The following is a 10,903-nucleotide window of genomic DNA, read 5'->3' on the forward strand; positions in this document are numbered from 1 at the left end:
AAAACAGTTGGCCTCCTGCCAGTGCACTTGCTCAGGCTCAATCAGCCTCAATCAGCAACATACTTTCTAAAGTGTCTGCAGTCCTGGCTGACTGTGAGAGTCGCTCTGTCTGTGTGTGTGTTTGATGTGTGTGTGTGTGTGTGTGTGAATGCCTTTATCTGTCTTTTGTTGTCTCATTATGTCACTGTCTTCAAATGCTTTCCCCCTTCAGTTTCTTACTGTAGCAGAGTTTTTTCATGATCACACAGAAGGTCTGATCCAGTTTTTACAGACTGTTTTTGGTCTCTTTTCAGTTTTTTTTAGTTCTATTTCAGGCTCTAATGGTCCCATTCGGGGCTTGATTATGCAACACAATGAGGTGAAGAAGTATAGTTACACTGTTTACATTGATAGGACAGTTATGCAACACAGAAATGTTTAATGAATAACTGATTATTTTGTGACTTGGAAAATTTTAGATATTTTTCTTTTGATTGTTGGTTTGCCTCTCTTTTTTTGCAACTAAATATAATACACTGTATCATTTTAACCACGTGATAAGTCAGCGCATAATGTTTCAGTCTACTGACATCAATTAAGGGTGACATTATAAGTAGGTTTACATTACAGATTTGTAAGGTTTCTACAGTTTTCTTCCAGTAAGGAAAATTCTCAGTTTACCTCTGGCTGTGGCTGACATCAGACATCAGGATCATTTGATATTACTTGTCAATCCATCCACATATACAACATGGTATATAGCTTTATATTATTGCTTCAGATATAGCTAAATCTTCCTTACAAACAGATAGCAGGAGATCATTTAGTTTGCAATGTTGCAATAAATGTAAAATTAACTTTAGCTTAGAGAGAAATGCACACTGACAATAGAGTAAGATTGTTACCAGTGTTTGTGATGGGTTGTTTATATCTAAGTTCATTATTAGTTTTTAGTTTTGGTTTTATATCAAAGTAACAACTGTGTTTCTTAAGATGGCAACACTGTACATTACAGTTGGTGTAATTTCAATGTATATACATCTTCATTTATGGAGAAAACACATGGTTTTCAAATGATATTCTCACTTTGTCTTGGGTTGTAAAAGGTCTTTTCTTTACAGCAGCACATTTCACCAAGATCTCATTTCCTACCAGACTGCCTTGTATTTAGTTTGGTCAGTGTTTAAAGTTCACCTGAATCTTTTAGTGTGTATTCCAGACACACCCCTACATTTTCCTTTTATTTCCTTTAGTGTAACTGGGCATCAATTAAAAGAAAGAAAAGGAGGTGTGGGGGGGGAAGGGGGGGGATTTTCAGCCAAGCAATCTGGTCAGAGTAAGGTTGCTTTTCTGGTTGTGCTTTATGAATGGTTGCTATGGCGACCATGGATTCAAGTTACCATCTTTTCTAAATTTCCCCCATTTCCTTTTTTTTCTGTCAAGGCAATAAAATCAGTTCATGAAGGCGATGCTATCTTTGACTATATTTGGAGACAGCCCAAAGGTATTCTTTCTTTGCTGTGATTTTCTAGCATAATGATGAATTACCTTTAATTTAAAATACAGGCTACATTGGTTATGCAGATCTCTTAGATTTCAAGGTTTCTCATTTGTGTTTGGATACTGCTTTAACTCAAAGAAAAACAAAAGAAACCATTTGCAAGGGCTAAATAGCAGGCAGACAAAAGTTAGAAACATATTCAAACATTTAGCTGCTGTTTGTTTCCAGACGTGGTGGAGACCAAAATATAGCCAAAATGAAAAACTCTTAGGTAGCAGTAAGACTTCATATAACAATTTTTCCATCTACTTGTTAGTAAACATGCTATGATGAATAGTTTGGTGTTTAGAGGACAACAGAAATGAAATAGAAATTCAGAAATATATAACCACAGGATAATTAACCACAGGAAAACAATGGATGTAGCTTTCACATCACAAAAATAAATGCATAAGTAGACTCAGGTTCTATCTGAAGGCCATGAGAAAGTAATAGCTGTGGTTACAAAAAGACTTCCAGTCCTGTTGAAGTCTATGGCAAAATGATTTTCTGTCTCGTCCTCATTAAACACATTCCTGCAAAATTTATGGGCTCATTCACTCATCTTGGATCATAGTCTGTTTTGAAAATCTTGTTAATATTATATTTCAAAAACAGTGGATTGTCTGTGATCATTGGCACATTATTGGCTCACTTCAGTAACCAATATATATGTGATTTCGCAGCCAGACCAGTCTTTTCTTTGTCACATTCCTTTTTTTCTTGCAAGATGGTGATGGCAAAACAGGTCTTAAGGAACCAATGTGTGTCATCACAGTAGCTACATTTATCTTTTATATTGTACATGGAAATAATCCAGAAAACACCCCAAAACAACCCAGAAGACAAAAGAATATAACAAGCACAACGATAACTATTAACAAACAGAGGGTGGCAGGGTTATTTATACACACTGGGCTCATTAGGGAGTGAGACATAGGTGAAGACAATCAGCAGTTACAAAAGAAAAAGTAGAATTGGTGTAAGGCATGAAATAAAAGTAACTTTCAATGTAGAAGCTGAAATAAATAAAAAGAAAAATACTAAACAGAGTCAAGAAGAATAACACCAGACATCACAGAGGCTAGCAAAAAGACGAGAGAGAGGAACAGATTGGGAACACTGAGGGAAGTTACACTGCTAAACATTAAAATACAAACCAACACACTGGATTGCAGAGCTGCTAGAATAACAGAGTGAACAGAGGACAGAAGAATCTAAACTTACACAGAGGAATAACAGGACAGCCTCAACAGGCCAAATCTGAACATAAAACTGAATTCAATACAGACATTAAGGATGAAAACTAGGGACCATGACACATGCTCGCCTGAAGAAACTTTTTAGATGACAATGTGTAGAGTTCTTTTTTGTGGAGTGAATTAAATTTGGTTAAATTCCCTGCAACACCAACCTTAGCATGGAAAATATGTGAGTTTGCAGCCTGCAAGCTTAACCTTTTGTGTGTATTAGTAAGCTTAACATATATTTGAATTTGACTTGAAAAATTAGTCAGATTCATAATTTTCTTTAACAAAACTGCAGGTTGCAAAATAAATAAGAAAAATGCTGTTATTCATATGATAACTTTTATCATTATGATTGTAAGGGGGTTTGTACAGACATCAGCAGTACAGCTGCTGTTTTTGCATTAGCCTACTACATCCATGCAATGATAAGTAGATGGAAACGTGATAATTTTGACAGTCAGCAGTACGATGCACTGATGTGTGTATGCTGCATGCATCCACACACACATACACAAAGGAATTGGAGCTTTAAACCAATATGACATTTCACAATTTTCTAAATTAGATTTTGGAATTTGATTGCAAGGATATATTGAGTTTATCCAACTCCACAGTATCTACATCTATCTAGGAATTCCTTCACTTTCCATACCTTTCTGCCTTCTGCCTCCATATCCATTCTTTCTCATCTTCCCTGAGCACCCTGGCTTCTCATACATTTTAATGGCAGCAGTTTGATCTGAGTGGTCAAAAAAACATTCAAATGTGTCAGCTCATGTTGAATAAATACATAATTTAGCAACACAAGTCAACTACTGTTCAGCGTTGTGGAAAAGACAAGATAAATATTTCACTCTCTGAAGAATGGGTAGGACAGGATTTAGTAAGAGAAGAAACGGTGAGTTGAGTGTGGTCACCAACTCTAATTTAAGAAGTGTTGAATCCCTGCAGGTTCACTGCTCGTCAGTCATTTTTATTCACTGGAGAAATAGTTGGATGGCTATTCATCACAGGTCACAAGGAAGCTGCTTGAAAAAACATTGGGTATTCAGAGGATTAAAATGATGCTGTTCATTCAGTAACCACAGAATAAATATGAAAAAAAGGATGAACCTTAGGAACAAAATAGCTGATTAGCTTAATGCTGATAGAAGGGAATTGGAGACATTTTTTATTCTTGTCCACACATGTCCTTCAGCTGATGCTGGGGATTCCCATGGCACTCCCATGCCAGATGGGATACAGTCAAATTATAATTTAAAAAAAAAAAAGCGTGCTATGACTTTGCCCTGAGGGGCAAGGAGGTATGTGAAGGCAACCTAATCAAATACCTATATGCAGTCCTATGAAAAACTAAGTAGATCCTTGAATCAGTAGCTTGTCGATGTGCCTTTAGCATAACTAACTGGAAGTAATAACTTTTGAATGTCTTTATCTCTCATATAACTATGGAGAAATTTTGGCCCACTCTTCTTTACAACATTGCTTTAGTTCATTGAAGTTTACAGGCATTCATTTATGCACTGGTCTCTTAAAGTTCTGCCACAGCATTTTAATCAGATCTAGGTATGGACTTTCACTGGTCATTACGACATTTTAGTTCCTTTCCTTTTCAGCCATTCTGTTGTAGATTTGCTGGGGATCATTGTTGCATGACCCAGTTTCAGTCAAGCTTTAACAGCCTCAAATCTGACCGCAGAAAAAATGTGTATAAAGAGCAGTTCATGGTTGACTCAGTGACTGCAAGGTGCCCAGATCCTGTGGCCCAAATCATCACCCCATCAACACCTGCTGGACAGTTGGTAGATCCCCATCCCCATCCCCATTTGTGGTCTCATTTGTTCTAGAAGTCTTGATGTAGTTTGTTTACATGTAACTTTGGAAATCTAAGTTGTGCTGCTATATTCTTTCAGCAGCTTTCTCCTGGCAAGACTTCCAAACAAGCCATAGTTGTTCAGTCTGATTACCTCTAAAGCAGAGGTGCTCACACTTGCTGATGATCAGCTAATCGGTTGCATTGGATTAGCAGCACCTGGTTGCTACTTATCATCCTAAGTGCAAATTAACAAATATTATTAGCATGATGAGATGCTTGATGTGTGATGTAATTGTTAATATAGGCACAGGGGCAAGATTGCATTAGCTTTTAACTCAAAGGACATGTTTAGATTTCTAAACAGAGCAAAGCTTAATCTTTTCACCACGTAAGTGTGATGACACTTACTTGCAATGTCATACGTTTGTTCATTTGAAACCGAGTTACATATGAATAGGAAAAGTCATTTCTCTTGGTGAAGGAGTCAGCAAGAAGGAAAGAAGCAGCCGATTCTCATTACCTGAGTCCTTTGGCACCTGTGCCTTGATGCACAGAGTGGTGGTTTCTCATTCCCAAATCGTCACGTATATGGATGGTTGTAAAGGTGCACTTGATGTGAATTTTTCAGCATGCAAGGTTAATGTGGAGGGCTGGATTTAAATCCCCAAAAAATCTTTTCCTAAACCTAATCAAGTTAAAACATCATTAGAAAAGCAGGGGCATAAGAAAGTCATCAGTGAGGAAAACTAAAGAAAGTTGATTGCTGATGAGCTGCAGTTTCCTGGCTGGCAAACTTATTTTTAATAAATATGCTAATAGTAAAGATTAGTCAGTACCAAGGCGATGTGCTGAAGATAAAGTTATTACTTTATTATCACTACAATCTCTAAAAATGTGAGTAAAAAGTACAGTGATGCTATATGATGAGGTGTCAGATCTAATAGACTGACATTTTAATCAGTGATTGGAAAATTAGGTTTTCATTCTTCTTTCTAAAAGAATAGAAAGAAGAATGAGTGCTGCATAGTTTTCTTTTTAAAGAAAAATATCACATTGCAAAGTGAAAATATAAACTATCACATTTTGAAAAAGAAAACCCCCTTTCTATGTCACGGAAAGCATTTAATATGCTCATGAAAAACCAAGGCCCTCCCTCAGACGATCGCACACAAAGACAGATTAGATCACACACACATACTTGTGGTTGATCATGTTTATGCATAAGACAGAACCAGTCACGATGTGACTCAGTGGGTCGAAACCTCATCTCCGAGCCATTTCCAGTCTCTGTGACTCGACACGTCAGCTGGATGTAAGTTAACGCGGGTGAGAGGCAGGGCATGCTATGTCGCTCTGTTTCTCTGACTTTTGATCGTCTTCTTTGTTCAGCTAAAGACATTTTTTTCTGGGTCTGACTGAGAACATTTTTTAAAAGACTCACTTTTAAAAAAAAGTCTCAGTCATTTATTTTCTAAATGTTATAAAATTGTAATTAAGATTGTGTTGTCCACTATATAATGTTTGCAAAATGATCAAAAAAGAGGTTGTAAACAAATAAAAAGATGGGTATAGTATAATTACCATATGAATTTTTTTCATAATTCAGTGTTTATTCTTAATATCGTATCGTCTTTGGTGTTTTCATGTATAATAAAAAGTGTAGGTGTGATAAACTTAAGCTTCAACTTACACCTTTTAGGTAAAATGTTTGTATTTTTCTCATTGAATTTAATTATTGATTGTCAGCATTTATTAATTTGTTCATAAAGGTATGAAAAAGGAAGGTATGTGAAAACAGTTTGTCTTCGGCTCATTAGTACAACATGCAGGACGGCACAAATGTTTGCAGAAGACAACGTGCTAACAAGACTGCACCCTCATCCATCATTCTGCAGCTGATTTTTGTATGTCTCATTCATAGGTAACCCACTTGTATATTTCCCTTTAATCACTAAAACCTTAGATTTGTTCAACACATACACATAGATTTCTCTTTTTCGCCATGTCATTGTCCCAACAGTTTCATATAACAAACTATGGCGTAGTTGCCACATGTAAAAAGCTTCATCAAAGTATACTGTGTATTTGCACTTGACTACCTCCATCAGTATTTACCCACTGATGCTACAGTCTTTGAAAAACATGTAAAGATTGCATATAAAGTTAAAAAGATGCAATATGTGTTTGTTTGATGGCTGGATGCATGACATTACGTTACAATATTTCAAGCCTACACTGAAATTTAACTGTAGGAGTATAAATGTTTGAACATGCATGCACTGGAAAAATTAACTGAAATGAAGTGAGCTGTCTGAAAACACGAGGTCGCTACAAGTGCCACGGTAAGTGCGTCATTTCTGAATGTTTTCCTTAAACTTCAAATACCTGTTTCTTATCGATACACACTTTCTGACTGATGATAGGATTTATAAACCTGGTGAGGTGGCTTTTGTTTGTCTTGCCATTCATTTCTAGGTCACTGGGAGAAGTGAATGCTTGGCTGAGCTTGAGACGTGCTCAATGAAGGATCTCTGCATCGCTGTTTCCCATGTGTGTGTGAGGTATGTGTGCATGCATGCGTGTGCATTGAAGCAATGAACCTTTGCCCCAAAACTCAAAAGAGACACACACCCGCGCACATATGCACGGAAATTTCTGCACTAGTCGTTCAGCTTTTTCAGTTTCCACGTCTAAAGCTCAGCACATACCGAGAAATAAAAAGTATCCTTTCTTTACCTGTTCATAACTCAAAGCTTTTGAGCTTTGAGTTTTGATTAAGCTTTGTTTAAGCTCTGCAGCTGACCGGCATCTTTTTTTACTTCAAACATTTTTCTCTTTTCACCTCCTCCAGGGCTGAGTCTGAACTGTTGGTCAGCACATTAACCCTATAATGCCTGAATCATAAAATCATTGCCAGAAAATTCAATTTTTTTAAAACTGGAGTGTTTCTTGAACCTTCTGACAAATTAAAAAAAAAAAAGAAGAAAGAAATAAAACATCAATTTGCATGCATGAATTCAAATTTTTATAAGTTTTGCTACATCTGGCATTTTTGTGCAATTTATTCCTCACAGTAGCACTGCATGTGTCTAACTGTACATACCAGGTTTTACATATTTAGCAAAGCTATCCAGTTTTTGCTGGGCTGATTCAGGACCCCGGGCTTTATATTTGGCATGCCTGATGCAGAGGTCTCAAAAAGTCATGTATCAAATATGATACACTTGGCACTACAGGGTTAAGAATTGTTCAGAAGGGTTCTGTGTGTTTAGGCACTGCATTTCCTAATAGCTTATTCACAGCAACTCCTGATATTCAATTTCAGCATTCAGCATATCGTAGCGCTTGAGAAAAAGATCTCATCTCTGTGTCACCATATGACTCTGCACGCGTCACACATGCCATGAGTCAAATAATCAAACAACATATAGAGAGCTGTGGTTACGGCAACAACCTATTATTGAGCTGTCATTGTCTGGCCATTTGCCATAAGCGCAACTTGACGCATTAAGAGTGACAATTCTGAAATGATAGCTAGGATTTTGTTTCACTTCACTGTAAGTGCAGGGCAATCACACTACAGTTAGAGCTGGAAGTGAATCACAGTATGGAAACAACATCAAGAAATATTAACATCTAGTGGGAATATGGGCCAATTTCAGCTGTCTGAAGTGGCATCAATTTATTTAGCAAAAGATAGATGGTGTATCTTAGCAATAAGCCAGCTTCTACCAAATTTCTGTTTCGAATAATTAATTGCAATGGCACAATGCTGTATGTGCCCATTACACATACAGCATTGTGCCTAAACATAATATCTGCTTATAGATAAAAAATAGCACATGTTTGAGGTGTTGGTTTTCATACTAAATGTAGGAGAAATGGATGGGTGTAAAGCTTTCAGCAGCAGCAACATTTGATTTAGTCAAAAGGATCTCCAAAAGTGCAAGAGTTGTTTCTTGTTGGCTGTGGTCCAAGGAGGAAGAAACTATAAAGCAGTAAAGGTTTTCAGGAATGAGCTTGAATAAGTCTGATCTATGGTCGCTACAGGCCTTAAATGATCTGCTGCTAATGCAGCTAACACCTGACTGTTACATGATCTGGTCTTAGAGAGTCTAAGCTTTTGATGTGGCACACAAAGGACCGATATCCTAAGTACATTTTTTTTTTTTTGTGGCGGGGGGGGGGAATAAAACAAAACAAAATAAAGAACTTAACTCTTAATAAAGAGTTAAAATCAAATAGTGATGTGTTGCCTTACATTACTTGTCTGATGAACATTTGCTTAATGCAGTTTAAAATGTTTAATTGTGCCTCAGTGCTTAATCAAAGCAAAGCTGTTAAATCATGTTAAATCAGCAGTTTATAATGGCTTGGCTCATAGCAAACAATGACATACCTGAATTTGTACTCCAATCCAAGATTTGATGGATTGTTACAGAGTCGTTTCAAACCATGAAAGCCTCAGTTCAAAATTTGGTATTTACTAAAAAATAATAAACTATTTCAAAGTGACTGTCACTACAAAACATAAACCAAATCAAGGCAAATCATCTCATGTCATCATTTGATTAAAAAGTCACTCCAAAATCACAAAACAAGCAGAGTCAATTATGACTTGATTTCACATCTTGTGTAAAACAAAACAATTTAAAACATGCTATTCCTGCTCTTGCAGGAAATGTTTCCTCTGCAGTGCTCATAAAATTCATCCAGTTGTAGAAAGTGGAGATACAACTTTGAAACAAAATGTGGTGCTGCGTGTGCATCAGAGATGCTCACAGGTGATAAAAAATGTAATATTTGTGATATTTGATTATCAGTGATTAGAAAATAAGACAACTGATTGTCACTTCAGACTCAGGTTAGAGTGGGGGAGAGCATAGTAAGTGTATTTTCTCTTGAGTCAGTTCCCAGTCTACATGACGGTCTAACACTGTGCTCTAAACTCCTTATCTAGTCTCTAATGTTCTTTTGTGGGGAAAACTCATTTTGACCACTTGTATTTACCTCATCAGTCTTTTGGACATAACTCAATCCATGAATTTGGGTAAAGTTGAAATTTTGATTTGATTGAACCACTTTTCCATCCAGCTCACACAACGGCCCACCTTAGTGCTGATTTCTGTCAGTCTCATGCTACAATGTACCCTCAGTCATGAACAAAAGCCCAAGATCCTCAAACTTTTGGGGTGTTTTTTGTTACTTAGGCCAGACAGAGTGACTTGAGCTTGAAGGTGCTCATCAAATCATTTTACTCTGGACTACAAACAGCTGTTGAGCAGGGCGAAATTTCTCCAAGCTGGACTAAAGTAAATTACCTTGAAATGTTCATTCCTTTGGCACATTATCCTTAGTTAGTTCAGAGGGGCAGGCACTATGAGAGCTTTGTCTGGGTTTAGCGCCAATTAGGCTGTCCTATTCAAGATTAAGAGATCAGAGGCAAAACTCCCCCAATATCCCCCAGGTTTATGTCAGAGACTCCAGGTTGTACATTAAGTCTCTCAAGACAAAAAGAGAAGATTCTGGAAATCCTCTTAGAAGTAAGTGACAGTCGAGGGGTTTTCTGCCTGGAGAAACGCTGAAGTAATAACTGTTTATCTGGTGGACTCAACAGACCATTTTTAGAAGAACTGCGAGTTCTACAAACTGAAGTGCTTGATTTGTTTTTCCAGTTTCATGCTCATTAATGTCATGAATTACACCTGCGATGACTCACAGTGCAGTGAGAGATGCCTTTTGGCAGCATGACTTCACCTGGTGAGTCGACAGCACGCCAGCTGCCACTGTTTGATAATCTAGTTACTCGCAGGCTGGTAACCACTTAATCTATGTAGTAAAAAGAAGGAGTGCCCTTTAAGTAATTGCAGGGAGTGCTTCCTGCCAGAACAATCAGTTATTTAAAAGTTTGTTGTTGTTGTTTTGCTCACCTTTCCACAAAGTTAACTGACCCAGTACTAATCTAAAGCCAGGGTTTTTGCCAGTATACTACCAGTCTGGTGGCCTGTTGGGCCTTAACTGACCTCCTCCCACAGGTCTTAGGTGGTAGGTTAGCTTATTAACTAATGTAAACTGTTAAACTTGTGAATATTTACAGTTCTCTGCTAAAGTTATTGTTTTGTTTGTTTTGCATATTTGCTATACTAACATGTTTCAAATTATTAAACAAATTAACAGTGAAAGACAACCAAAGTAAATACAACATGCAGTTTTGTATTTAAATCATGAATTGACAACATTTTTTGGAAATCTGCTTTCAGTTTTCTTATCCACACCCAGGCTTAATTACTGCCAGATCAAGAAATTACTTAAACAGAA

The sequence above is a fragment of the Pelmatolapia mariae genome, linkage group LG17 (genome assembly GCF_036321145.2).
Source record: "Pelmatolapia mariae isolate MD_Pm_ZW linkage group LG17, Pm_UMD_F_2, whole genome shotgun sequence".
Lineage (NCBI taxonomy): Eukaryota > Metazoa > Chordata > Actinopteri > Cichliformes > Cichlidae > Pelmatolapia > Pelmatolapia mariae.